The 14,190-nt window shown below is 44.9% G+C and overlaps 1 protein-coding gene across 4 annotated transcripts in view; it reads right to left on the bottom strand.

Moving 5' to 3' along the window:
- LOC130284193 (nmrA-like family domain-containing protein 1) overlaps nt 1-14,190 on the bottom strand; it is a 29,681-nt gene that overhangs the window by 3,462 nt on the left and 12,029 nt on the right. The window lies entirely within an intron of this gene.

The following is a 14,190-nucleotide window of genomic DNA, read 5'->3' on the forward strand; positions in this document are numbered from 1 at the left end:
TATATTATTGTACATAGGAGCAGTATTATAGTAATTATATTCTTGTACATAGGAGCAGTATTATAGTAGTTATATTCTTGTACATAGGAGCAGTATTATAGTAGTTATATTCTTGTATATAGGAGGCAGTATTATAGTAGTTATATTCTTGTATATAGGAGCAGTATTATAGTAGTTATATTCTTGTATATAGGGGGCAGTATTATAGTAGTTATATTCTTGTATATAGGAGCAGTATTATAGTAGTTATATTCTTGTATATAGGGGGCAGTATTATAGTAGTTATATTCTTGTATATAGGAGCAGTATTATAGTAGTTATATTCTTGTATATAGGAGCAGTATTATAGTAGTTATATTCTTGTATATAGGAGCAGTATTATAGTAGTTATATTCTTGTATATAGGAGCAGTATTATAGTAGTTATATTCTTGTATATAGGAGCAGTATTATAGTAGTTATATTCTTGTATATAGGAGCAGTATTATAGTAGTTATATTCTTGTATATAGGAGGCAGTATTATAGTAGTTATATTCTTGTATATAGGAGCAGTATTATAGTAGTTATATTCTTGTATATAGGAGGCAGTATTATAGTAGTTATATTCTTGTATATAGGAGCAGTATTATAGTAGATATAGTCTTGTATATAGGAGCAGTATTATAGTAGTTATATTCTTGTATATAGGAGCAGTATTATAGTAGTTATATTCTTGTATATAGGAGCAGTATTATAGTACTTATATTCTTGTATAAAGGAGCAGTATTATAGTAGTTATATTCTTGTATATAGGAGCAGTATTATAGTAGTTATATTCTTGTATATAGGAGCAGTATTATAGTAGTTATATTCTTGTATATAGGAGCAGTATTATAGTAGTTATATTCTTGTATATAGGAGCAGTATTATAGTAGTTATATTCTTGTATATAGGAGCAGTATTATAGTAGTTATATTCTTGTATATAGGAGGCAGTATTATAGTAGTTATATTCTTGTATATAGGAGCAGTATTATAGTAGTTATATTCTTGTATATAGGAGGCAGTATTATAGTAGTTATATTCTTGTATATAGGAGCAGTATTATAGTAGATATAGTCTTGTATATAGGAGCAGTATTATAGTAGTTATATTCTTGTATATAGGAGCAGTATTATAGTAGTTATATTCTTGTATATAGGAGCAGTATTATAGTACTTATATTCTTGTATAAAGGAGCAGTATTATAGTAGTTATATTCTTGTATATAGGAGCAGTATTATAGTAGTTATATTCTTGTATATAGCAGGCAGTATTATAGTAGTTATATTCTTGTATATAGGAGCAGTATTATAGTAGTTATATTCTTGTATATAGGAGTAGTATTATAGTAATTATATTCTTGTACATAGGAGCAGTATTATAGTAGTTATATTCTTGTATATAGGAGCAGTATTATAGTAGTCATATTCTTGTATATAGGAGCAGTATTATAGTAGTTATATTCTTGTATATAGGAGCAGTATTATAGTAGTTATATTCTTGTATATAGGAGCAGTATTATAGTAGATATATTCTTGTATATAGGAGTCAGTATTATAGTAGTTATATTCTTGTATATAGGAGGCAGTAATATAGTAGTTATATTCTTGTATATAGGAGCAGTATTATAGTAGTCATATTCTTGTATATAGGAGGCAGTATTATAGTAGATATATTCTTGTATATAGGAGCAGTATTATAGTAGTTATATTCTTGTATATAGGAGCAGTATTATAGTAGATATATTCTTACATATAGGAGGCAATTTTTATTGTGAAAACAAACAAAATTACAATTAACATAATTTCTTACAATGCAAAACAAAAATAACAAGCATTGTACACACAATGACTACTCAACTAGAGTATGTACAGAGTAATATTAAACTTAGAAAGTCCACATTTGCTGGAAAAGGAAAAACACAAAAAAATTTAATAAAATAACATGACATCATCCGTGTTAAACCAAAGAGACATTCCTCCATAATTTCCCATTATTTTGGTTCCTCCGTATCTCTAATGACTTTACCCACTGGAGCTCGGACATTATCTGGCTTACTGCTGTGATGTGGTGGAATGGCTCATTGTGTATGGACACTCTAGTTCTCATGTGCCAATGGTAATATTTAGTGATAGTAATTATAATGTACATAGTCCCCCTGTCTACAGTCCTGTTACTGGATGGTACAGCATATATGATGTCAGGATACGTCAGGTTCTGCAGTAATGGGATGTTCAGCTTACTGGACACTTCTTCCCATATCCTCCTCCCGCCCCTGCAGTCAGATATGAAATGCTCCATAGTCTCCTCCTGCTGACAACCCAGAGGACAGTTCCTATCAGAAACACTTAGATATTTCAGGTTACCCCTGACAAAGAGCCTCCCATGGAGCGACAGCCAAGCTATGTCAAAGAATTTTGCGGGGAGTCGTTTCCCATTGAGGAACTTTAGACTTTCCTGTAAAGTGCTGGTCACACAATCCCTCAAGGCAAGCGGAGAGCAGAAGAAAGCCCTACAAACCCTTACGTATAGATCCTTCCTTGGCTTACTCTCTATATAGGACTTCTCAATGCGCCATCTCTTCAGACATCTGAGCCCGTATTCCAGGTACGGGGGGAGGTAGTCACGCGTCCATCTCCCCCTCTTGAGACTGCCGCCTCGCACCCAAGACTCTGCAAAAGGTAATATCCAGTCCCTGATACTATTCGCCCACAGGGAGCTGTTGTTTGAGTCCATGCAACCAAAATTAACTTTTAGAAACATGGAGTCAAAGAACACCCTTGGATTCAGCATATCCAACCCACCCTCTCTCCTCTGTAGGTAGGTGACCCCTCTTTTTATCAGATTCAACCTGTTCCCCCAGAACATTTGGAAGAACAGGCTAAAGAGCCGAGCGGAGAAAGATTCTGGCAAAGGAAAAACAACAGAGACATACAAAAAGACGGGGACCAGGTAAGTCTTCAACATTTTAACCCTTTCTCTATAGGTCAGCCTCCAGTTCTTCCATCGCTGAACCTTTGCATTTCCGGCTTCCAACTTCTCTTCCCAATTAAGTTTGGCGTTATCGTCCCTCCCGAATTTGACCCCTAGGATTTTAATATAGGAGGAGGCTCTCACAAATTGGGGCAGATCAAAATCTGGATCAGTATCTGATACCCAGAGAGCTTGACTCTTCTCAAGGTTGACCAGAGACCCTGAGGCCTCCGAGTAACTTCTGATGGCCGCAGACAACATCTCCACCTCACGAGGTTCAGATATCACTACAGTCACATCATCCGCATAGGCAACAACACTCAGGGGTAGGCAGTGGGGGACCGGCACCCCCTGAAAACCACACTCCTGCAGTGACCTCAGAAACGGGTCTAAGGCAAATACATACAGCAGCGGGCTCAGTGGGCAACCTTGTCTCACCCCCGCCTCAACCCTGAACGTGTCACCCTGCCAACCATTGATCAGAGGAAAGCTCTCGGCCTCACAATACAAAGTCTTCAGCCAATCGATGAATTGTCCCGGAATACCGTACTTTGACAAAGTGGCCCATAGATACTCGTGATCTACTCTGTCAAAGGCTTTAGCCTGGTCAAGACTCACAACATATCTCCCACACCTCAGGACTTTACATCTCTCAAACATCTCCCTTATGGAGATCACTGCCCCAGAGATGTTCCGCCCTTTTCCTGTGCCATACTGACAGCCTGCCAACAGTGCCGGGGACAGACAAACTAACCTAGAAAACAGGATTTTTGCCAGAATCTTCCTGTCGACATTCAAGAGGGCAATTGGCCTCCAGTTCTTGATGTCACTCGGCTCTTTACCTTTAGACAGCAGAATCAGCGAGGACACTCTCATGGATGGAGGCATCAGGTGACTTTCTAGACAATTTGTATAAACATCCACGAGGATTGGGGCCAAGAGGTCTCTGAATGTCTTATAGAATTCTGCTGTTATCCCATCTGGACCTGGTGCCTTCTTCACATGTAACTTATCAATGGCCTCTTTGACCTCCGCCACCGTCAATTCTGCTGTCAAAGGAGAAAAGTCCAAATCAATAGTATCAGGGAGCGGAGTTGTCTCCAAGAATTGGGTCATCTTGTCTCTATCCAAAACCTTCCTCTGAAACAAGTCAGCATAGTACGATCTCACCACCCCCAGGATACCCTCCCGAGATTCCTGCAAAACACCCTGGGAGTCAGTGAGACCGGTGACAGATTTATTTGCCACCCGCTCCCGGCAATTCTCAAAGGGATCAGGAGACCCTAAGGACCCATAATCCCGTTCAAGAACCAGGGAGGTATACCTGCTGTACTGATACTGCCTTATCTCAGATTTCAGCCGGTCTATCCTTTGTTGGTCCCCACCCGCCGAATACAGTGACTCCAATTCTTTCCGCAGCTTGAGATACTGGCCATACTTACTCTTCCCCTTTATAACTGACAGTCTCTTTAAGAGGGTTCTGATCTCATCCTTGACGTCCTCCCACCAGGCGGCCATATCATCATAGAAGTCCACCCGCTCTAGCTGACCCTGTATAAGAGAGTGAACCTGTCTCTGTACAGAAGGATCCTCTAATAGGCTGGAATTCAGTCTCCACAACCCTCTACCTGTCTCAGGACACTGTGTGACACCCAAACAGAAATATAAGGCCAGATGGTCAGAATAAGGGACGATCTTCTCATCTTTCTCACCAATCGTCTCTGTAGGACTAACCAGAGCCAAATCTATCCTACTGCTTCTTCCACCACAAAAATAGGTAAACTTTGCCTTCCGACCACCCTGCACAAACACATCTGACAACCCGGCCTGTAGAATGATGTTGTTTAAGACCTTGGAGTCTCGTGTCAGAGGTCTATTAGAGGATCTGTCACTAGTTGTTCTGGAGGCATTAAAATCTCCAGCCAAGATGACGGGGACAGACGTGAAGAGATATGGCTTCACTTCATTATAAAGGTTAACCCTTTCAGTCACTGTCTGTGAACCATAGATATTAATGAGTCGGAGCCTTCTACCCCGAATAGTAACTTCTAGCATTAGGCACCTTCCCATCAATACCTCTGTCAGCCTATGTACAGTTACATCATTGGTGGTAAAGAGGATAGAGACCCCGGCACTTGGTTCCACAGCCAGTGACCAAAAGGATGGACCAGACCGCCATTCACGCTCTGCTTCACGTAACAGTCCTTGAGTATTTAAACGTGTCTCCTGTAAGAAGATGATGTCAGCATCAATAGACTTTAGATGGTCATATACGACGTGTCTGGTCCTCCTCACTCTGACACTGTTCACATTACTGGAGAACACTTTAAGGGTAAAGTCGGCCATCATAACAAAGGAAAGCAGAAGAAGCAGAGATGTCACCCCCATCATCACAGATCTGAGTCCGAGCCCTCCTGCTGACCACCTGTTTCCATGTCCGATTCGGACAGACGTTTATCCCGCGGGGGTCTCCTTTTTGTGGGGGGATCACCCTCTTGGTCTTCATTAAATTCATCTATCACTCTCTTTAGCTCCCTCTCCATCTCTTCCTCAACGTCTGACTCTGATAGGACACTGTACCTATTTGTGATGGTCATTACACCTGACCCGGGGTCTACTTTCTTTTTGGAGGGCTTTTGGACAGTGGTCCATCCCTCCTCAGGCTTACGGCTTGTTTTGTCTTTTTTCCGTCTCTTCTGCGGATTTATTGATGCTGGGGCAGAAGAAGACATGGCCACAACCTGCTCAGTGACCTCCCTGTTCCCCTCAGTGGCTCCTGGCTGGGACTGGTCGGGCACTGTGTCACCAATATTGTCACCCATATTGTCACCGCTAGTGTCACCAATATTGTCACCCATATTGTCACCGCTAGTGTCACCCATGTTATGCTGAGGCTCGGGCTGTGTCACTGCTGACCCTGACACCAATGTCTCCTCCTCCAAGTCCTCTGCCCCCTCCAGCAGGTCCTCATCAGGGAAGTCCTTACAGATATTATGCCAGGCGTCAGGACAGTCCCTGTGGGAGTGACCGGTCTTACCACAGAGGTTGCAGCGGATGTTCTGGCAGGTGGCGCTGACATGGCCGATCTCCCCACATAAATTACACTTCACCAGGGTGCAGACACTCGCGATATGACCGGTCTTCCCACACTTGAAGCATTTTCTGGGCTGACCTGCATAGAAACAAACCCCCTTCTCCCGACCAATGAAAAATGAATTGGGCAGATGTTGGGTAATGTTATTAATCTGCCTTAACTTCACCAGGACCTTCCACCCGCCCGTCCATATGCCGTCCTCATCCCTGGTCTTAGTCAGGTCTGACATTAGGTCACAGTGCCTTTTTAACCATACAACAATATCCTGGGGGGGGACAGACTCGTTCCAGAATATAATGGTGACATTCGCTGTGTCTGGTCTGGAGATGGGGACAAAGCTGAACTTATTCCAGCCATCAGCATCTCTCACCCGGGTGACATGGGCCCAGAAGCGGTCCAGGTCAGACATGAGTTTGAAGCTGACGTCATAGCCCTGCCTGTCAGGAAGGTTTATCACTGCCAGGATGTTAGATGGCAGGAAGCCCATTTGGTGGCACAGAAGTTCACGGACCACAAACCTCCTGTCAGGCAGCTCCTCCTTGGCCCCTCTATGTCTGAACCTGACCACGTTCCTCCTCTTGAAAGCCTTACCCGTATAGTTTACATTGGACATGAATGGTGACCCACGACTCCAGGCATTACCAGAGGAGGCGCCACTACTTCTACCCTCCTGCTGTACTTGGGGGCGCTGTGGTGGCTGCTGACCAGCCGTACTAGGGGGGTCTGACACTTGTGTGACTAAAGGGGGGAAGTGTTGTGCATCAGACTGTACAGCCCCCTCCCCACCATCAACCTCTATACTCTGGGGGTCACAAGCCTCTGAAGGCTGAACTAATGGTGGACCTGACCCCAGAGATGACCCCAGATCCCACACAGACTGTGAAGCGCTCCCCTCTGCAGACACATTATCAGTAATATCACATACAGTCATATCATTGCAGTCACTGGCAGAATGATCTTGCACTACAGAGCCCAGCAAGCCCTGCAGAGCCATGTCCTGTGAACTCTCTGCTGCACTGCTGCCTTCAGGTAAGAGTCCACAGTCCTGCTGCTCTCTACTGCCCCCAGGGGCTTGTGGTGACTGCACTACTGTTACAGAGTTACCTTCAGGTATGTGTCCATAGTCCTGCTTCACCGTGCTGACTGCTGGGACTTGTGGTACCTCTGGAGGAGTCTCTGCAGGTCTCTGATGTTGCTGGACGCTTGCTTCTGCTTGTCTGTACAAATCCCCTTTTTCAAAAGGGAAGCTGGCTGGTCTGAGGAGTGGTCTTGCACAGGACTGCTGGATGTCCTCTTGTCTTGTACAGGACTGCTGGGTGTCCCCTGGTGAGGCTGAAGACTTGGGTGCAGCAGTAGATGTAGATGACTTTGTTGCTGGTCTTTCCTTATATCCCTCAAATCTTTGCTGATTCCTGAAGGTTTCAGCGACTGGTCCCATCTGGTCCAATACGTCCTCCATGTCCTGCACAGTGTCAGCGAGCTGCACAGCGAGGGAGCTCAGCTTCTTGTCATGTACAGCCTGGTTATTGGGGTTTGCTGCCTTTAGCTTGTAAATACATTCAATTTGTTTCTGCAGCTGTAACTTTGTCTTTTTTAAAGTCTCAAGTCTCTTTACCAGAGCTGGGATCTGCTCGGCCAGACATAGTTCAGGCGCCCGCTGAGTATTGGGGGGCCGCACTGGTGGGGTACTCACAGGACTCTGCTTCTGAGGTGGGATCTGTCTCGGTGTTGCTGTGGTCACTGCTGCAGGGTCACAATCTCCAGACTGGGGACTGGGCCCCTGGTTCTTCCCAGTGACCGCACTTGTGGCCCCCTGAAGCCTTCCTGGTGTACTCCCTCTGGTCTCATCTGGCGTGCTTGTAACTTTTGCGCTGCTCCCGCTCCCGTATCGTGTGCGGTCAGAACGTATCAGGACAGGCTGCTGCAGATTCTCCTGCATGGTCTGCTTCTCCAGGGATGTTCTCCTCTGTCTGACTGCAGGAGGGGTGGATTGTACCTGCAGCCATTACCTTACTTGATGATTCCTTCTTTAGTTCCACAGCTTTCTTTTCATCTGTGCTTCTTACTGCACCAGAACTGACAACATTCTGAACATTTCTCACATCCATAGAAACTTTAGGATTTTCATCCATGGTTTGTGGTGTCTGGGGATTAATTCCCAGAATAGGCCGAGAAGCCTGGGCCTTGCTTGGGGAGCTTCCCCACCCAGGGTGGCCCCTCCCTGGGCTTTCTCCAGACATCAGGAGAGCAACACAGACACAACCTCTCAGCTAGGAGGCAGTATTATAGTAGTTATATTCTTGTATATAGGAGCAGTATTATAGTAGTTATATTCTTGTATATAGGAGCAGTATTATAGTAGTTATATTCTTGTATATAGGAGCAGTATTATAGTAGTTATATTCTTGTATATAGGAGCAGTATTATAGTAGTTATATTCTTGTATATAGGAGCAGTATTATAGTAGTTATATTCTTGTATATAGGAGCAGTATTATAGTAGTTATATTCTTGTATATAGGAGGCAGTATTATAGTAGATATATTCTTGTATATAGGAGCAGTATTATAGTAGTTATATTCTTGTATATAGGAACAGTATTATAGTAGTTATATTCTTGTATATAGGAGCATTATTATAGTAGTTATATTCTTGTATATAGGAGCAGTATTATAGTACTTATATTCTTGTATATAGGAGCAGTATTATAGTAGTTATATTCTTGTATATAGGAGCAGCATTATAGTAGTTATATTCTTGTATATAGGAGCAGCATTATAGTAGTTCTATTCTTGTATATAGGAGCAGTATAGTAGTATTTATATTTTTTATATATAGGAGCAGTATTATAGTAGTTATATTCTTGTATATAGGAGCAGTATTATAGTAGATATATTCTTATATATATAGGAGTAGTATTATAGTAGTTATATTCTTGTATATAGGAGCAGTATTATAGTAGTTATATTCTTGTACATAGGAGCAGTATTATAGTAGTTATATTCTTGTATATAGGAGCAGCATTATAGTAGATATATTCTTATATATATAGGAGTAGTATTATAGTAGTTATATTCTTGTATATAGGAGCAGTATTATAGTACTTATATTCTTGTATATAGGAGCAGTATTATAGTAGTTATATTCTTGTATATAGGAGCAGTATTATAGTAGATATATTCTTATATATATAGGAGTAGTATTATAGTAGTTATATTCTTGTATATAGGAGGCAGTATTATAGTAGTTATATTCTTGTACATAGGAGCAGTATTATAGTAGTTATATTCTTGTATATAGGAGCAGTATTATAGTAGATATATTCTTATATATATAGGAGTAGTATTATAGTAGTTGTATATAGGAGCAGTATAGTAGTATTTATATTTTTTATATATAGGAGCAGTATTATAGTAGTTATATTCTTGTATATAGGAGCAGTATTATAGTAGATATATTCTTATATATATAGGAGCAGTATTATAGTAGTTATATTCTTGTATATAGGAACAGTATTATAGTAGTTATATTCTTGTATATAGGAACAGTATTATAGTAATTGTTACGCCGAGCGCTCCGGGTCCCCGCTCCTCCCCGGAGCGCTCGCTACACTTCCCTCACTGCAGCGCCCCGGTCGGTTCCACGGACCCGGGGCGCTGCGTTACCACCTCCGGCCGGGATGCGATTCGCGATGCGGGTAGCGCCCGCTCGCGATGCGCACCCCGGCTCCCGTACCTTACTCGCTCCCCGTCAGTTCTGTCCCGGCGCGCGCGGCCCCGCTCCCTAGGGCGCGCGCGCGCCGGGTCTTTGCGATTTAAAGGGCCACTGCACCGCTGATTGGTGCAGTGGTTCCAATTAGTGTTTACACCTGTGCACTTCCCTATATCACCTCACTTCCCCTTCACTCCCTCGCCGGATCTTGTTGCCCTAGTGCCAGTGAAAGCGTTCCTTGTGTGTTCCTTGCCTGTGATTCCAGACCTTCTGCCGTTGCCCCTGACTACGATCCTTGCTGCCTGCCCCGACCTTCTGCTACGTCCGACCTTGCTTCTGTCTACTCCCTTGTACCGCGCCTATCTTCAGCAGCCAGAGAGGTTGAGCCGTTGCTAGGGGATACGACCTGGTCACTACCGCCGCAGCAAGACCATCCCGCTTTGCGGCGGGCTCTGGTGAAAACCAGTAGTGACTTAGAACCGATCCTCTAGCACGGTCCACGCCAATCCCTCTCTGGCACAGAGGATCCACTACCTGCCAGCCGGCATCGTGACAGTAGATCCGGCCATGGATCCCGCTGAAGTTCCTCTGCCAGTTGTCGCTGACCTCACCACGGTGGTCGCCCAGCAGTCACAACAGATTGCGCAACAAGGCCAACAGCTGTCTCAACTGACTGTTATGCTACAACAGTTACTACCACAGCTCCAGCAATCATCTCCTCCGCCAGCTCCTGTACCTCCTCCGCAGCGAGTGGCCGCTTCTGGAATACGACTATCCTTGCCGGATAAATTTGATGGGGACTCTAAGTTTTGCCGTGGCTTTCTTTCCCAATGTTCATTACACTTGGAGATGATGTCGGACCAGTTCCCCACTGAAAGGTCTAAGGTGGCTTTCGTAGTCAGCCTGCTGTCTGGAAAAGCCCTGGCTTGGGCCACACCGCTCTGGGACCGCAATGACCCCGTCACTGCCTCTGTACACTCCTTCTTCTCGGAAATTCGAAGTGTCTTTGAGGAACCTGCCCGAGCCTCTTCTGCTGAGACTGCCCTGTTGAACCTGGTCCAGGGTAATTCTTCCGTTGGCGAGTATGCCGTACAGTTCCGTACCCTTGCTTCAGAATTATCCTGGAATAATGAGGCACTCTGCGCGACCTTTAAAAAAGGCCTATCCAGCAACATTAAAGATGTTCTGGCCGCACGAGAAATCCCTGCTAACCTACATGAACTCATCCATCTTGCCACTCGCATTGACATGCGTTTTTCCGAACGGCGTCAGGAGCTCCGCCAGGATATGGACTCTGTTCGCACGAGGCGTTTCTTCTCCCCGGCTCCTCTCTCCTCTGGTCCCCTGCAATCTGTTCCTGTGCCTCCCGCCGTGGAGGCTATGCAGGTCGACCGGTCTCGCCTGACACCCCAAGAGAGGACACGACGCCGCATGGAGAATCTCTGCCTGTACTGTGCTAGTACCGAACACTTCCTGAAGGATTGTCCTATCCGTCCTCCCCGCCTGGAAAGACGTCCGCTGACTCCGCACAAAGGTGAGACAGTCCTTGATGTCTACTCTGCTTCTCCACGTCTTACTGTGCCTGTGCGGATGTCTGCCTCTGCCTTCTCCTTCTCTGCTGTGGCCTTCTTGGACTCTGGATCTGCAGGAAATTTCATCTTAGCCTCTCTCGTCAACAAGTTCAACATCCCGGTGACCAGTCTCGCCAGACCCCTCTACATCAATTGTGTAAACAATGAAAGATTGGACTGTACTATACGTTTCCGCACGGAGCCCCTTCTAATGTGCATCGGATCTCATCACGAGAGGATTGAACTGTTGGTCCTCCCCAATTGCACTTCTGAAATCCTTCTTGGACTTCCCTGGCTTCAACTCCATTCCCCAATCCTGGATTGGTCCACTGGGGAGATCAAGAGTTGGGGGCCCTCTTGTTCCAAGGACTGCTTAAAACCGGTTCCCAGTAAACCTTGCCGTGTCCCTGTGCTTCCTCATGTAACCGGTCTCCCTAAGGCCTATATGGACTTTGCGGACGTTTTTTGCAAAAAACAAGCTGAGACTCTACCTCCTCACAGGCCTTATGATTGTCCCATTGACCTCCTCCCGGGCACTACTCCACCCCGGGGCAGAATCTATCCTCTGTCCGTCCCAGAGACTCTTGCCATGTCTGAATACGTCCAAGAAAATTTAAAAAAGGGCTTTATCCGTAAATCCTCCTCTCCTGCCGGAGCCGGATTTTTCTTTGTGTCCAAAAAAGATGGCTCTCTACGTCCTTGCATTGACTACCGCGGTCTTAATAAAATCACGGTTAAGAACCGCTACCCCCTACCCCTCATCTCTGAACTCTTTGATCGTCTCCAAGGTGCCCATATTTTTACCAAACTGGACTTAAGAGGTGCTTATAATCTCATCCGCATCAGAGAGGGGGATGAATGGAAAACGGCATTTAACACCAGAGATGGACACTTTGAGTATCTGGTCATGCCCTTTGGTCTATGCAACGCCCCTGCCGTCTTCCAAGACTTTGTTAATGAAATTTTTCGTGATCTACTATACTCCTGTGTTGTTGTATATCTGGACGATATCCTGATTTTTTCTGCCAATCTAGAAGAACACCGCCAGCATGTCCGTATGGTTCTTCAGAGACTTCGTGATAATCAACTCTATGCCAAAATAGAGAAATGTCTGTTTGAATGCCAATCTCTTCCTTTTCTAGGATACTTGGTCTCTGGCCAGGGACTACAAATGGACCCAGATAAACTCTCTGCCGTCTTAGATTGGCCACGCCCCTCCGGACTCCGTGCCATCCAACGTTTTTTGGGGTTCGCCAATTATTACAGGCAATTTATTCCACATTTTTCTACCATTGTGGCTCCTATTGTGGCTTTAACAAAAAAAAATGCCGATCCCAAGTCCTGGCCTCCTCAAGCGGAAGACGCCTTTAAACGACTCAAGTCTGCCTTTTCTTCGGCTCCCGTGCTCTCCAGACCTGACCCATCTAAACCCTTCCTATTGGAGGTTGATGCCTCCTCAGTGGGAGCTGGAGCTGTCCTTCTACAAAAAAACTCTTCCGGGCATGCTGTTACTTGTGGTTTTTTTTCCAGGACCTTCTCTCCGGCGGAGAGGAACTACTCCATCGGGGATCGAGAGCTTCTAGCCATTAAATTAGCACTTGAGGAATGGAGGCATCTGCTGGAGGGATCAAGATTTCCAGTTATTATTTACACCGATCACAAGAACCTCTCCTACCTCCAGTCTGCCCAACGGCTGAATCCTCGTCAGGCCAGGTGGTCTCTGTTCTTTGCCCGATTTAATTTTGAAATTCACTTTCGGCCTGCTGATAAAAACATTAGGGCCGATGCTCTCTCTCGTTCCTCAGATGCCTCTGAAATTGAACTCTCTCCTCAACACATCATTCCTCCTGACTGCCTGATTTCCACTTCTCCAGCCTCCATCAGGCAAACTCCTCCAGGAAAGACCTTTGTTTCTCCACGCCAACGCCTTGGGATCCTCAAATGGGGTCACTCCTCCCATCTCGCAGGTCATGCGGGCATCAAGAAATCTGTGCAACTCATCTCTCGCTTCTATTGGTGGCCGACTCTAGAGACTGATGTGGTGGACTTTGTGCGAGCCTGCACTATCTGTGCCCGGGATAAGACTCCTCGCCAGAAGCCCGCTGGTTTTCTTCATCCTCTACCTGTCCCCGAACAACCTTGGTCTCTGATTGGTATGGATTTTATTACTGACTTACCCCCATCCCATGGCAACACTGTTATTTGGGTGGTCGTTGATCGATTCTCCAAAATGGCACATTTCATCCCTCTTCCTGGCCTTCCTTCAGCGCCTCAGTTGGCTAAACAATTTTTTGTACACATTTTTCGTCTTCACGGGTTGCCTACACAGATCGTCTCGGATAGAGGCGTCCAATTTGTGTCTAAATTCTGGAGGGCTCTCTGTAAACAACTCAAGATTAAATTAAATTTTTCTTCTGCATACCATCCTCAATCCAATGGACAAGTAGAGAGAATTAACCAGATCTTGGGTGACTATTTACGACATTTTGTTTCCTCCCGCCAGGATGACTGGGCAGATCTTCTACCTTGGGCCGAATTCTCGTATAATTTCAGAATCTCTGAATCTTCCTCCAAATCTCCGTTTTTCGTGGTGTACGGCCGTCACCCTCTTCCCCCCCTCCCTACCCCCTTGCCCTCTGGTCTGCCCGCTGTGGATGAAATTTCTCGTGATCTTTCCACCATATGGAAAGAGACCCAAAATTCTCTCTTACAGGCTTCTTCTCGCATGAAGAGATTCGCAGATAAGAAAAGAAGAGCTCCTCCCATTTTTTCCCCTGGAGACAAGGTATGGCTCTCCGCTAAATATGTCCGTTTCCGTGTCC

Source organism: Hyla sarda, chromosome 8, assembly GCF_029499605.1.
Source record: "Hyla sarda isolate aHylSar1 chromosome 8, aHylSar1.hap1, whole genome shotgun sequence".
Taxonomy (NCBI): domain Eukaryota; kingdom Metazoa; phylum Chordata; class Amphibia; order Anura; family Hylidae; genus Hyla; species Hyla sarda.